Here is a 12230-nt window from a genome sequence, read left to right as displayed (position 1 = left end):
AGTAATTGTCGCAATTTTTTCAATAGTGTTGATACTATTCACTAGGAGTTGTTTCCTCGGAAAATATACCGTACGCACATTACCATTGACATGAAAAGTAACATTGATTTTGTTGCAATCAATAACAGCCCCTACAGTATTCAAAAAGGGTCTACCAAGCATAATCGACATGTTGTTGTCCTCAGGCATATCAAGTATAACAAAGTCTGATAAGATAGTAACATTTGCAACTGTCGGCGTTCTAGATACGGGGGTACCCAGACTCGCCTGCCTGCGGCCCACTGTGCAGCTCCATTGATGGCCTGGTACGGCCCAGCTTCAGCATCGACAACTCAAGACCCTCGCAAGGGGCCAAGCCTCGCGAGGCGGATGACGGCAAGACCCCCGAGGGGATCGGCCTCCTCAGGCGGGCTCCCGAGGGGAAGAGAGTTCTATGCAAGGTGCACCTCACGAGGCTCAACTGACGTGAGCCATGATGACCAAGGCCAGGAGGGCGCCAGCGGGCGCAGAGCATCAGTTTCCCCTTTGGTGCAAAGGAGGCAAGTGGCAGGTGCGGAGTCCCGAGGAATCAGCCAAAGGTTTCCATTCTTGGTGCAACAAGACCAAGACCGCCAGGATGGCAGGACAGAGGTCATCGCCGAGCCCATCGCAACCTCACGACCAGAGGTTGTTCGCAGGCGAAGACCACTTTAGTCAGGATAGGATGTACTACTTGTCCCCCTTCAAATCTGGCCGTTGTGGGATCCCTTCCTGCCAACATTTGGGAAGAGAACCAAGGCCACTATAAATAGGACTTAGCCACCACCAAAGAGGGGGGCGAACAGATCAGATCCCCTCTCATCCAACCACCTCACCAGCTCTACTAAGCTCAAGAACACCTCACCTCCTAAGGCCAGTTCATCCACTGTACTAGTTCATCCTCAGCCCTTCGAGGCAATCGACCAAAAGGCTGGAGTAGGGTATTACACCGCGAGGTGGCCCGAACCAGGATAAATTGTTGTGTCTCTCTGTTCCTTTGAGCTCGACGCGCTAGGATTAGGAAGATCGCGAGTAGGTAGGCTAGGTAGGTTGAGATCTCCGCATGCACCCCAGAGTTCGAACCTATCAAGGGTTTGCTGAACCCGAAATCTGACATTTGGCGCTAGGTAGGGGTGCGTCAGATCCTCTCTTCCGTTGATTGATCCACCTCTACTCCGACACTTCCATGGTTGACGCACGTCTGTCACACACTGAGTGTCGGGCCGCGCTTGCCGCTCGTGTCGCTCAGATAGCTCCGGCGGGCGACGGCTATCCTTGCCGTCCCCTGTCACCGGCAGCCAACGCTGCCACGAGACCTATTGGCCATGAGCAGCAAGCTTCATCGCTGCAACCCTCGGTGCACCGTAACGAGCGCACCGCCACTCCATCGCTGACCCCGGCTACTTCATCCTCCCACGCACGTCGCGTCCTGGCGAACACGCAAGCTGCTCTACTCATGGTGCGGGAGCTCCTCTCCTACCGCCCAGTCGACGACCACTACGAAGAGTGGCTCGAGCGCATCGTTGAACTCGTCAGCACCGCTGGAGACTCCACTGCACCGGCCCGCTCGCTGCCTCAGCAGCCACCAGCCGTGGGCGAGTGGCTCACTGGGCACCTCCACCACCTCCAGCCCAGGGCGCTATCGTCGAACCAAGGCAGGTGGCACCGCGGCGCGACCCGCCGTGCTAGGCACCTGCGCGCGAAGAGGCGAGCTTCCAAGTGGTGCAGCGGCCCCAAGAAGATGCACGTGTGCTTCCAGCACCCCCGCGCCAAGACCGTGTGCCGCATGTGATGGTGGTGGCATGCGGGCACCAAGACCAGGCTCCACCTCCTCGACGAGCTCCCGTGACCACAGCAGGGCGAGTTCAAGCCTGACCTACCCCTACGCTACGACGGCACCGCTGACCCCGCCGAGTTCCTGCAGCTCTACGAGCTGAGCATCGAGGCGACCAGCGGCGACGAGAAGATCATGGCAAACTAGTTTCCCATGGCCCTCAAGGATGCCGCGCGCTCCTGGCTCCTGAGCCTCCCCGTGGGATCTGTCTCCTCCTGGGACGAGATGCGCGACCGCTTCATCGCCAACTTCCAGGGCACTCGCGACCGCCCACCGGCCGCGGGTGACCTACGACGCATCAAGCAGCAGCCAGGAGAGACCCTGCAGAAGTACATCCAGCACTTCAACAATGTTCGCCTCAAGATCCCCAAGGTGTCAAATGAGGCCATCATCTCGGCGTTCACAGATGGTGTCTGCGACGTCAAGATGAAGGAGGAGCTCGCCATTCACGAGGACCTCTGCACAGCCCTGGAGATGTTCAACATGGCAAACAAATGTGCTAGGGCTGAGGAGGGACGCCTATCCCTCCTCGAGCTCCCCGATGCTGACCCAGAAGACAAGAAAGCCAAGGCCAAGGATGTGAAGCGCAAGGGACCAGTTGTGCTTGTAGCCGAGCCAGAGATGAAGCGCGGCTGCGACCACCCCGAGTCATCCAAGAGCAACCGACCGTTCTGCGTCTTCCACAACGTCCACAGCCACAACACCAACGACTGCTAGGAGCTCAGGGCCCTCCGTGATGGGTGCCTCGGTCGACGCCTCGAGCGCAATGATCGAGGCTACGGTCGTGGAGGTGGCCGAGGTGGAGGACGCTGGGACGGCCGCGACCATCGCCAGGAGTGGCGCGACCAGCCTCGGGAGGATCGCTGGCAGGGCCAGCCTCGCGAGGGCGCTTGGAGGGATCAGCCTCGCGAGGATCGGCCTCAGGGCAAAGCTGCTCTTCCTCCACTGCCTCCACCACCAAGAAGGAACGAAGATCATCACCAGGACGAGGGGGCTGGGGGCTTCCAGGAGCCTTGAGCCATCGCCTGCATCCTGGGCGGCTCTCAGGCCCCAACCTCTCACTGCATCTTCAAACAGTTCGCATGTGAGATGAATGTCGCGCTCCCCAAGCCCGAGGCAACTCGCCTGTTAAGGTGGTCCAAATACGCCATCACCTTCAACTCCTCTGATCAGCACAAGTGTGCGGCCACAGCTGGCGCACTCCCAATGCTCTGCTCGCCTGTCATTAGCAACATGGTCATCACCAAGACCCTCATCGATGGTGTAGTAGGGTTCGACGTTCTCTTTGTCCAGACGTTCAACAGACTCCAAGTGCCATATCACCAGATTCAGCCTACCAAGCCGTTCTCGGGAGTGACCGACGGTTCCACGCATCCGATAGGGCAGATCTGTCTCCCTGTCACCTTCGGCGAGCGCGACAACTACCACACTAAGCTCATCGACTTTGACATTGCTGACATTCGTCTGCCATACAACGCCATCCTCGGGTACCCAGCACTGGCCAAGTTCATGGCAGCAATGCACCACGGCTACAACGTCCTCAAGATGCCAGGGAGCGGCGGAATCATCACGATTGCCTGCAAGGAGAAGGACGTGGTGTGCTCCATCGAGCGTGCCTACCAGGCCGCAGCGGTTGAGAACCTTGAAGACAAGGGCAGTGTCCTCCCTCCTGAGGTCGCCCCCAAGACGAAGAAGCTGCAGCTGGGCCAGGGATCTCACGATAAGGCATCACCCGATAGCACCGTGTTGAGCCTCGCGTCCCTGGATGGGGCGCCTTCACCTATCGCATAGGAAGGCGCGCTCGGCGCCCCTCTCAGGCTGGGCACGAGGGCTCTCCTCTGGAGGGCCTCAGACCTAGCCAGCCTCGTGAGGGACGTGCTCGGGCACCACGTGGAGGCATGCTTCAGCGCACGCTTCCCAGGAGAAGGCGCAGGGCGTAAGGCGTCAGGCGCTCAGGAGTTCATCAGCAAGGCAGTCTAGGAGATTCAAGAGGCAAGGGTTCTGCAGGGCGATCGCCGCCCACCATGGGGCACGGCTCATTGCCCTGGAGAGGGTAAGGAGTTCCGCGTCTACATCGACATCCCAAGGCTCAACAGGGCCGCATCTCGGCAGCTCTTCTGGTCGTCTCGTGTCGGCCGATGCGAGGGTCCACCTCACAGCTACGTTCGCATGCCCTTCGGCCTACCGAGCGCGGCTGTGGCGTTCTAGCACTGCATGCGGGACGTCCTGACGGCTCGGGAGACTAGGCATCAGGCGATCCTGGCGAATATGGACATGCACCTTCAGGAGCCCCCCAGGCCCCCGGAGCCTCCCGAGGCTCGGGGCCAAGGCGGCTCGTGAGGGACGACCTTAGCAGTGCGCGTCTTCTGCTACTCCAACATCTCTTCAGCAATGGTGCCAGCTGACATCTTTTTAGTTCGTTCAGTTTGGGGACGCCCCTCAGGCTGCATTATCCCCAAGTCGTGTGGGTCCGTCCCTGCGGCATGTATCCTTTTGCATACGTCGGAGTTGCCTAACTATCTCTCATGAACTTACCTATGATCATTGCCTGCTCACTTCAAATCTTAACCGCCTTGCTGTCTCCTTACGTTTGTTGGCTTGTCCTTTGCCCGCCCCGCAATGGGGGCTACCCACGCCATGGTGCTTGTTCTTGGCTCCGTCCCTCCAATGCTGACAAACCCGAGGACCGAGATCTGGCTCGCGGCCCGCCTCACGCACGCCACCTCACCAGGTCCTCGGTGCCTTCGTCTTCCTACGAAGGGTCCAGGGACAGGCAGTCTACTCCTTAAGGAATTGCAATCTCTCCTGCCAGCTAACCTGCAGGTTCACCCCAGGCCAATTTACTGGCAGACCCCGGCAGTCACCACTTTACCCCACGAGTCGCTGCGCGTTAAAGGGGGGCTCCTGAGCATCGTGCCTCAGGAGCTCCTACTTGCTCTCCAGCCCTCACCCTCTGGCCTTGACCACGACATCGCGACCTGGCATACCAGCGGCGGCTGAGCCTACTCGAGGGCCGGGACCCGAGGACGTAGAGCACCTAGGCAAGCAAGGGAAAAGGGTGATCATCGTGGGCCCCGTCTGGTGATGTTACCACAGGTGCATGAATGGGCACCACTCAGGGAAATCACGACGAGTCTACTAAAAGATAAGTCGTACGCGTCGTGATATGAGACTGGAAACCCGCTCGCCCTAGTCTCGCACTCCCACTCCGGCAGTTTTACTCCCCTTTCCGTTTCTTGGGCAGCTGCTTGCACGCCAAGGGGGACCTCGTGAGCATCGCGCCTCTCGAGCTCTCACTGGACCTTGGGCCACTCACCTCCTAGCCTTGACCATTGCATCGCGACCTGGTATACTAGTGACGGCTGAAGCGTGCCTTGGGACTGGGTCCCACCGGCACAGAGCGCTACGCTACCTAAGGGGAAGAAAGAGGGGAATCATGCCAGATTGGGACACGCGATTTCATCATAAAACCAAAGGAGCGACACTGGAATTAAAACATGTCAATCCTTACATGCCCAGCGGGGCTAGTTCTAATTCCGCGCAAGGAAACAAAAGGAGAAAGGTTTCAACTAGGCCAGCGCGCATCACCAATGACGCCGAGCCGCAGGGCAGCCGCTACCGCGCTCCGACCGCGGCTGGAGCTTGGCGGCACGTAGCTGTCGTCGCTGGACTCTGGAGATTCGCTGGATACCCAAGAGTCACCGCTGCTGCCGGAGGAGGTGCTGGCAGGGACGGAAGCAGATCTGGCGCCCTCGGTTGCGTTCCGCAAGCTGCTTCCCCCGGGGCAGCACTCCAGCCGTCGGCCCTCCTTGTCAAAGACCTTGAAGAACAGAGTGGAGGTGCCGTCATATTCAAAGTGGATCGTGAGGGCCACCACTGCTTGGCAGGGGGCACCACCTCGACCTCAGCTCCGGTGGCCAGGCTACAGCACTCGGTGTGCTACAGCCACAACTCAAGCGTCCCCCTTGGAGATAGCTTGTCGGCGAAGAACCTCGGGAGCTGGATCCATGAGTCGGGCGGCATCACTGCCCACACCATGAACTCGCGCGAGCTACCCTCAGCGTGGGTCCGCGGCTCGGCAGGCAGGACAGCGACGACTCGACCTTCGCCGCCTGGAATAGCTCAACGGCGCACATCCTCATCCCGGGCGCGGGCGTACAGAGGAAGGGGAAGTCGGGCAGAGGCCTCGATTGCCAAGGCTTGGTCACCTCCTGCCTCACGCCAGCGTCATGATGAAGGCGGAGCCGCTTCTTCAGTGGGAGAGGATCAGGCCCCTCCTGAGGGGCCTTTCCCTTTTTAGCCGCAGAAAACCTCCTGGTCGGCGCCTAGAAGCAGGAGCAAGACGGAGTAGGAGAAGAAATGGGCAGCGAGAAGACGAGGGAAGAAATGAGCAAGGGGGGCTCTGCCCCTCCCCCTCATTTATAGCCAAAGGGAGGCCAACCGCCGGCCTCCATGACCTCGCGCCATGATGATCTTCTACATGATGCATTGACCGTCAAGTCGAACAGTTGCCGAGGCAGTGTGGGGAAGTGGAGACGCCCACGTCCTATCAATCGCCACGCGTCATTCAAGGCCGCAGGCGGTTAGGGACCGCCGCGCTCCGCATTTGCCCACTGGCTTCGCCTAGAAGCCAAGTCCGAGCGCGCCTTGGGCCCGGGGGCTCCTATCGGTGTTCTGGATACGGGGGTACCCACACTTGCCTGCCTGCGGCCCACTGCGTGTCTCCATCGATGGCCTGGTACGACCCAGCTTCAGCATCGACAACTCAAGACCCTCGCGAGGGGACAAGCCTCGCGAGGCGGATGACGCCAAGACCCCCGAGGGGATCGGCCTCCTCAGGCTGGCTCCTGAGGGGCGGAGAGTTTTATGCAAGGTGCATCTCACGAGGCTCAGCTGACATGAGCCATGACGACCAAGGCCAAGCGGGCGCCAGCGGGCACAGAGCGTCAGTTTCCCCTTTGGTGCAAAGGAGGCAAGCGGCAGGTGCGGAGTCCCGAGGAATCAGCCAAAGGTTTCCATTCTGTTGCAACAAGACCAAGACCGCCAGGACAGCAGGACGGAGGTCATCGCCGAGCCCACCGCAGGGTCACGACCAGAGGCTTTTCGCAAGCGAAGACCACTTTAGTCAGGATAGGATGTACTACTTGTCCCCTTCAAATCTGGCCGTTGTGGGATCCCTTCCCGCCAACATTTGGGAAGAATACCAAGGCCACTATAAATAGGACTTAGCCACCACCAAAGAGGGGGATGAATAGATCAAATCCCCTCTCATCCAACCACATCACCAGCTCTCTTGAGCTCAAGAACACCTCACCTCCTGAGGCCAGTTCATCCACTGTACTAGTTCATCCTCAGCCCTTCGAGGCAATCCACCAAAACGATGGAGTAGGGTATTACATCGTGAGGTGGCCCGAACCAGGATAAACTGATGTGTCTCTCTGTCCCTTTGAGCTCGATGCGCTAGGCTTAGGAAGATCGCGAGTAGGCAGGCTAGGTAGGTTGAGATCTCCACACGCACCCCAGAGTTTGAACCTATCAAGGGTTTGCGGAACCCGAAATCCGACAGCAACTACAACGGGCACATCCTCACAGATACTGATAGGTATAGCAGTTATTCGCCCTTTACAAAGATATTTCAATAGGTGTGAGCTTATTCAATTCAAGTCTTCTATATAAAGAGAAAGGCATAACACTAACACTGGCTCCTAAATCACATAAAGGGTTTTTGACATAACTTCTTTTAATGGGGCATGGTATAGTGGGTATTCCTGGATCACCTAACTTCTTAGGTACTCCACCCTTAAATGAGTAATTTGCAAGCATGGTAAAAATTTAAGCTTCGGGTATCTTTCTTTTATTAGTTACAATGTCTTTCATGTATTTAGCATATGGCGACATTTTCAAAATATCCGTCAAACATGTTCACAAAAAGACGGGTCTAAGCATTTCAACAAAGCGCTCAAAATCCTCCTTGTCTTTGTTTTTAGGAGGCTTAGTAGGAAAAGACATAGGTTTTTGAACCCATGGTTCTCTTTCTTTACCATGTTTTCTACCAATAAAATCCCTTTTATCATATCTTTTATTCTTAGGAGGTGGGTTATCAAGATCAACAATAGGTTCTATTTCTACGTCATTATCAGGTTCTTTATTATTATCAGGTTGAGCAACAACATGAACATCATTATTATCATTATCACTACGTCGATGTTCATTACCAGATTGTGTCTCAGCATCATTATGATTCTCAGAAGGTTTTTCTACCACAGGTTCACTAGAAGCATGCAAAGTTCTATCATTTCCTTTTTCTTTTTCTTCTTAGAGGAACTAGGTGCGTCCACATTAATTCTCCAAGAATCTTGCTCAATTCTTTTAGGATGACCTTCAGGATATAGAGGATCCCGAGTCATTTTACCTCCTCTGGTCATTACTGTAACAATATGATCATTCATTTTATTATTCATCTCATTAAGCAAATCATTTTGTGACTTAGCAACTTGTTCTAACTGAGTATGAAACATGGATGGATGTTTGCTTAAACCTTTAACATCATTAGCAATTATAAACATCAAATCACTCAAACAATCTATCATGATAGCATTTCATTTCAATTGTTTGCTAACATACATATTAAAGTGTTCTTGCTTAACGTTGTAATTATCAAATCCATCTAGGCATTGATTAGCAGATTTATTATAGGGAATATCACCCTCATCGAATATGTAAAGAGAATTTACCTTTACTACCTGTGTTGGGATATCGAGTCCATGAACTTCTTCAATAGGTGGTAAATTCTTAACATCTTCAGCTTTAATACCTTTTTCTTTCATGGATTTCTTTGCATGTTACATATCTTCTGGACCGAGGAATAGAATACCTCTCTTATTCAGAGTTGGTTTTTGTGGTAGTTTAGGAAGTATCCAATCATTGGCATTCTTTAACATATTACTCAATAGTTCTTCAGCATGTCCAATAGTTCGTTCCCTGATAACACAGCCAACACAACTATCTAGGTAGTCCCTAGAAGCATCGGTTAGTCCATTATAAAAGATATCAAGTATTTCATTTTCTTAAGAGGATGATCATGCAAAGCATTAAGTAACTGGAGAAGCCTCCTCCAAGCTTGAGGGATATTCTCTTCTTCAGTTTTCACAAAGTTAAATATTCCCTGTAAGGCAGCTTGCTTCTTATGGGCAGGAAAATATTTTTCAGAGAAGTAATATATGATATCCTGGGGACTACGCACAGAACTAGGAGCAAGAGTATTAAACCATTTCTTAGCATCACCCTTTAACGAGAAAGGAAACAACTTAAGGATGCTGTAGTAGCAATTTTTTTCCTCATGGGCAAATGGGGTGGCTATATCATTTAATTTGGTAAGGTGTGCCACAACAGTTTTTAGTTTCATGACCATGAAAAGGATCAGATTCAACCAAAGTAATTAACTCTAGATCGACAGAGAATGCATAATCCTTATCGGCAACAAAGATAGGAGAAGTAGCAAACTTAGGATCATATTTCATTCTCTCTATCATAGTTTTTTTCTTTCAGCTTACTCAGTAGTTTCTTAACATCATTTCTGTCATTACAAGCAAGAATTTATGTAGTTGTCTCCCCATCTATAACATAACCATCAGGTATCTTAGGCATTTCAACTCTAGTAGGAGAGCTAGGCATAATAGGTGAATCATAGTTTTCATCAGTTTCAGCATTTTCAAGTTCTTTAGCTTTAGCAAGTTGTTCATCAAGAATTTCACCTAGTGGCATAGTTTCATCAAGCAGAGTACTAGCATCATCACAAGTTTCATTTATAGCAGAATTAGTATCATCAATTAATTGCGACATATCAAAATTAATAGTAGGTGGTGGTGTCACGAGCCTACTCAAAATAGAAGGTGAATCAAGTGCGGAGCTAGATGGCAGTTCCTTACCTCCCCTCGTCTTAGAGGGTATGATCTTAGTCTTAGCATCTTTCAGATTCTTCACAGTGTAAAATCCCAAGTGAACTCAATAAATAGAGCTATGGTCTTGACAACGGCGCCAGAAAAAGGTCTTGATAACCAACAAGTAAATGAGGTCGTGATAGTCTTCGAGGGTAGTATTTCACCCAAATTTATTGATTCGACACAAGGGGAGCCAAAAGAATATTTATGAGCCTTAGCAGTTGAGTTGTCAATTCAACCACACCTGGAAAATTTTATTTCTGCAGCAAAGTGTTTAGTAGCACAGTAGTTTGATCGTTTTGATAGTAACGGTAACAGTATCAATAGTAACAGGAACATGAACAGTAGCAGATTGTGATGATTGTAAAGTAGCAACAATAGTAGCTTAGCAAAGACCAATATGAGAAAAGCGTAGGCATTGGATCAGTGATGGATATGTGGGTTGGATGATATTCATCGTATATCAGTCACAACCTAGAGCGATACACAATATCTCCAATTCATCAATGTAATGTAGGAATGCATTCCGTATATAGTCACACGTGCTTATAATAAGAACTTGCATGACATCTTTTGTCCTACCCTCCCGTGGTAGCGGGGTCCTTAAGGAAACTAAGGGATATTAAGGCCTCCTTTTAATATAGAACCGAAACAAAGCATTAACACATGGTGAATACATGAACTCCTCAAATTACTGTCATCCTCGGAGAGTATCCCAACTATTGTCACTTTGTGGTCTACGGATCAGAAGAATAACAAGTGCATATAACTAGCAGATAGGATCAGGAACTCCAATATATTCATGAAAACATAGAGGGTTCAGATCTGAAATCATGGCACTCAGGCCCTAGTAACAAGCATTAAGCATAGCAAGGTCATAGCAACATCAATCTCAGAACATAGTGGATACTAGGGATCAATCCCTAACAAATTGACTCGATTATATGGCAAATCTCATCCAACTCCATCACCATCCAGCAAACCTACGAAGGAATTACTCACTACCGGTGGTGAGCATCATGGAATTGTTGATGGAGAAGGGTTGATGATGATGATGGCGATGAATTGCACCCTCCGGAGCCCCGGACGGACTCCAGATCAGCCCTCCCGATGAATAACAAGAGGTGGCGGTGGCTTCGTATCGTAAAAGGCGATGATTCCTTCTCTCTGATTTTTTTCTCCCTGAGAAGGTACTGAAAGAGTTGGAGTTAGGGCTAATGGAGGCCTGTGGGACCCACAAGCTCACGGGGCATGCCCTAGGGGGTGGGCGCACCCCCTGAGCTTGTGGCTCCTGGGTGGCCCCCCCTCTAGTAGTTCTCTTCGCCAATATTTTTTCTATATTCTGGAAATATTCTCCATAAATTTTTAGCTCAATCCGAGAACTTTTATTTCTGCACAAAAATAGCACCATGGCAATTCTGCTGAAAACAACATTAGTCCGGGTTAGTTCCATTCAAATCATGCAAATTAGAGACCAAGACAAGAGCAAGAGTGTTTGGAAAAGAAGATACGTTTGGCACATATCAGTCTATAGCGACCGAACATCCGGCAGCTCCCAATGGACCGGACATCCTATCCACAACAGAAACCTGGTGCCACTATCCAGAAGATCCAGAGAAGAAATCACAGAAATTCGATGACTATCGGATGTGCGGTCCCCCACAAGACATGGGACATCCAATACCCCATGAACGATCGAACATCTGGTAACCACCGGACACTCGGTGACTCTCCGTGCACAAATTTGGGTTTCGACCCTTGTATCCCTCTCTCGCCCCTAGACTATAAATACCCCTTCCCTTGGATGAATTAGGGTTAGCAAAGCATAGATGAAGAACTAGAGAGAGCTTTGCTCCTATCTACCCCTCTCCTTTGGAGATCAAGGCCTCCTTTCGAGAAGAATCCCTAGTGGATCATCAAGACCTCCTCTTGTGGAGAAGAATCCCCATCATAGGATTGCCAAGCCCTCACCTCCTCTTGGATTTGAGATGAACCTTCCTCTTGTTAATTCCCTTGGATTGTTTGTGTATGCCTATGGTTGCCCATCTAGTGGGTGTGTGATTGGACTTGTCTTTGAGTGCACCCCCTTGTGATTTCTGTGTTCCTCTTGGTCCCTCTCAAAGTTGTTAAAGAAGGCCACCAAGGGTTCTACCCTATGTCACAGGGTGGATCTATACACCTTCATCACTATCAATGGCGAAGGGGGAGCACGAAGAAGAAAGAGAAGGGGCAAAATGGTGTACTCAAGAAAAACGGTCCCTTTCCTCCTTTTTTATGAGTACGACGCAGGATGCCAAACGACAGCTCGCGCTGTAGAACATCAAAAATTGGTTGCTGTGACTCCCGGGCACGGGAAGCGAGGCACAATGATGGAGGTCACAAGACCTTTGGTGGCACTAGACCTGCTATGGGACCAACGCCCAATTAGGGTAAGACCC

This window comes from Triticum dicoccoides, chromosome 5B, assembly GCF_002162155.2.
Source record: "Triticum dicoccoides isolate Atlit2015 ecotype Zavitan chromosome 5B, WEW_v2.0, whole genome shotgun sequence".
In the NCBI taxonomy this organism is placed as follows: Eukaryota; Viridiplantae; Streptophyta; class Magnoliopsida; order Poales; family Poaceae; genus Triticum; species Triticum dicoccoides.
Note: the sequence above shows the minus strand (reverse complement) of the source record.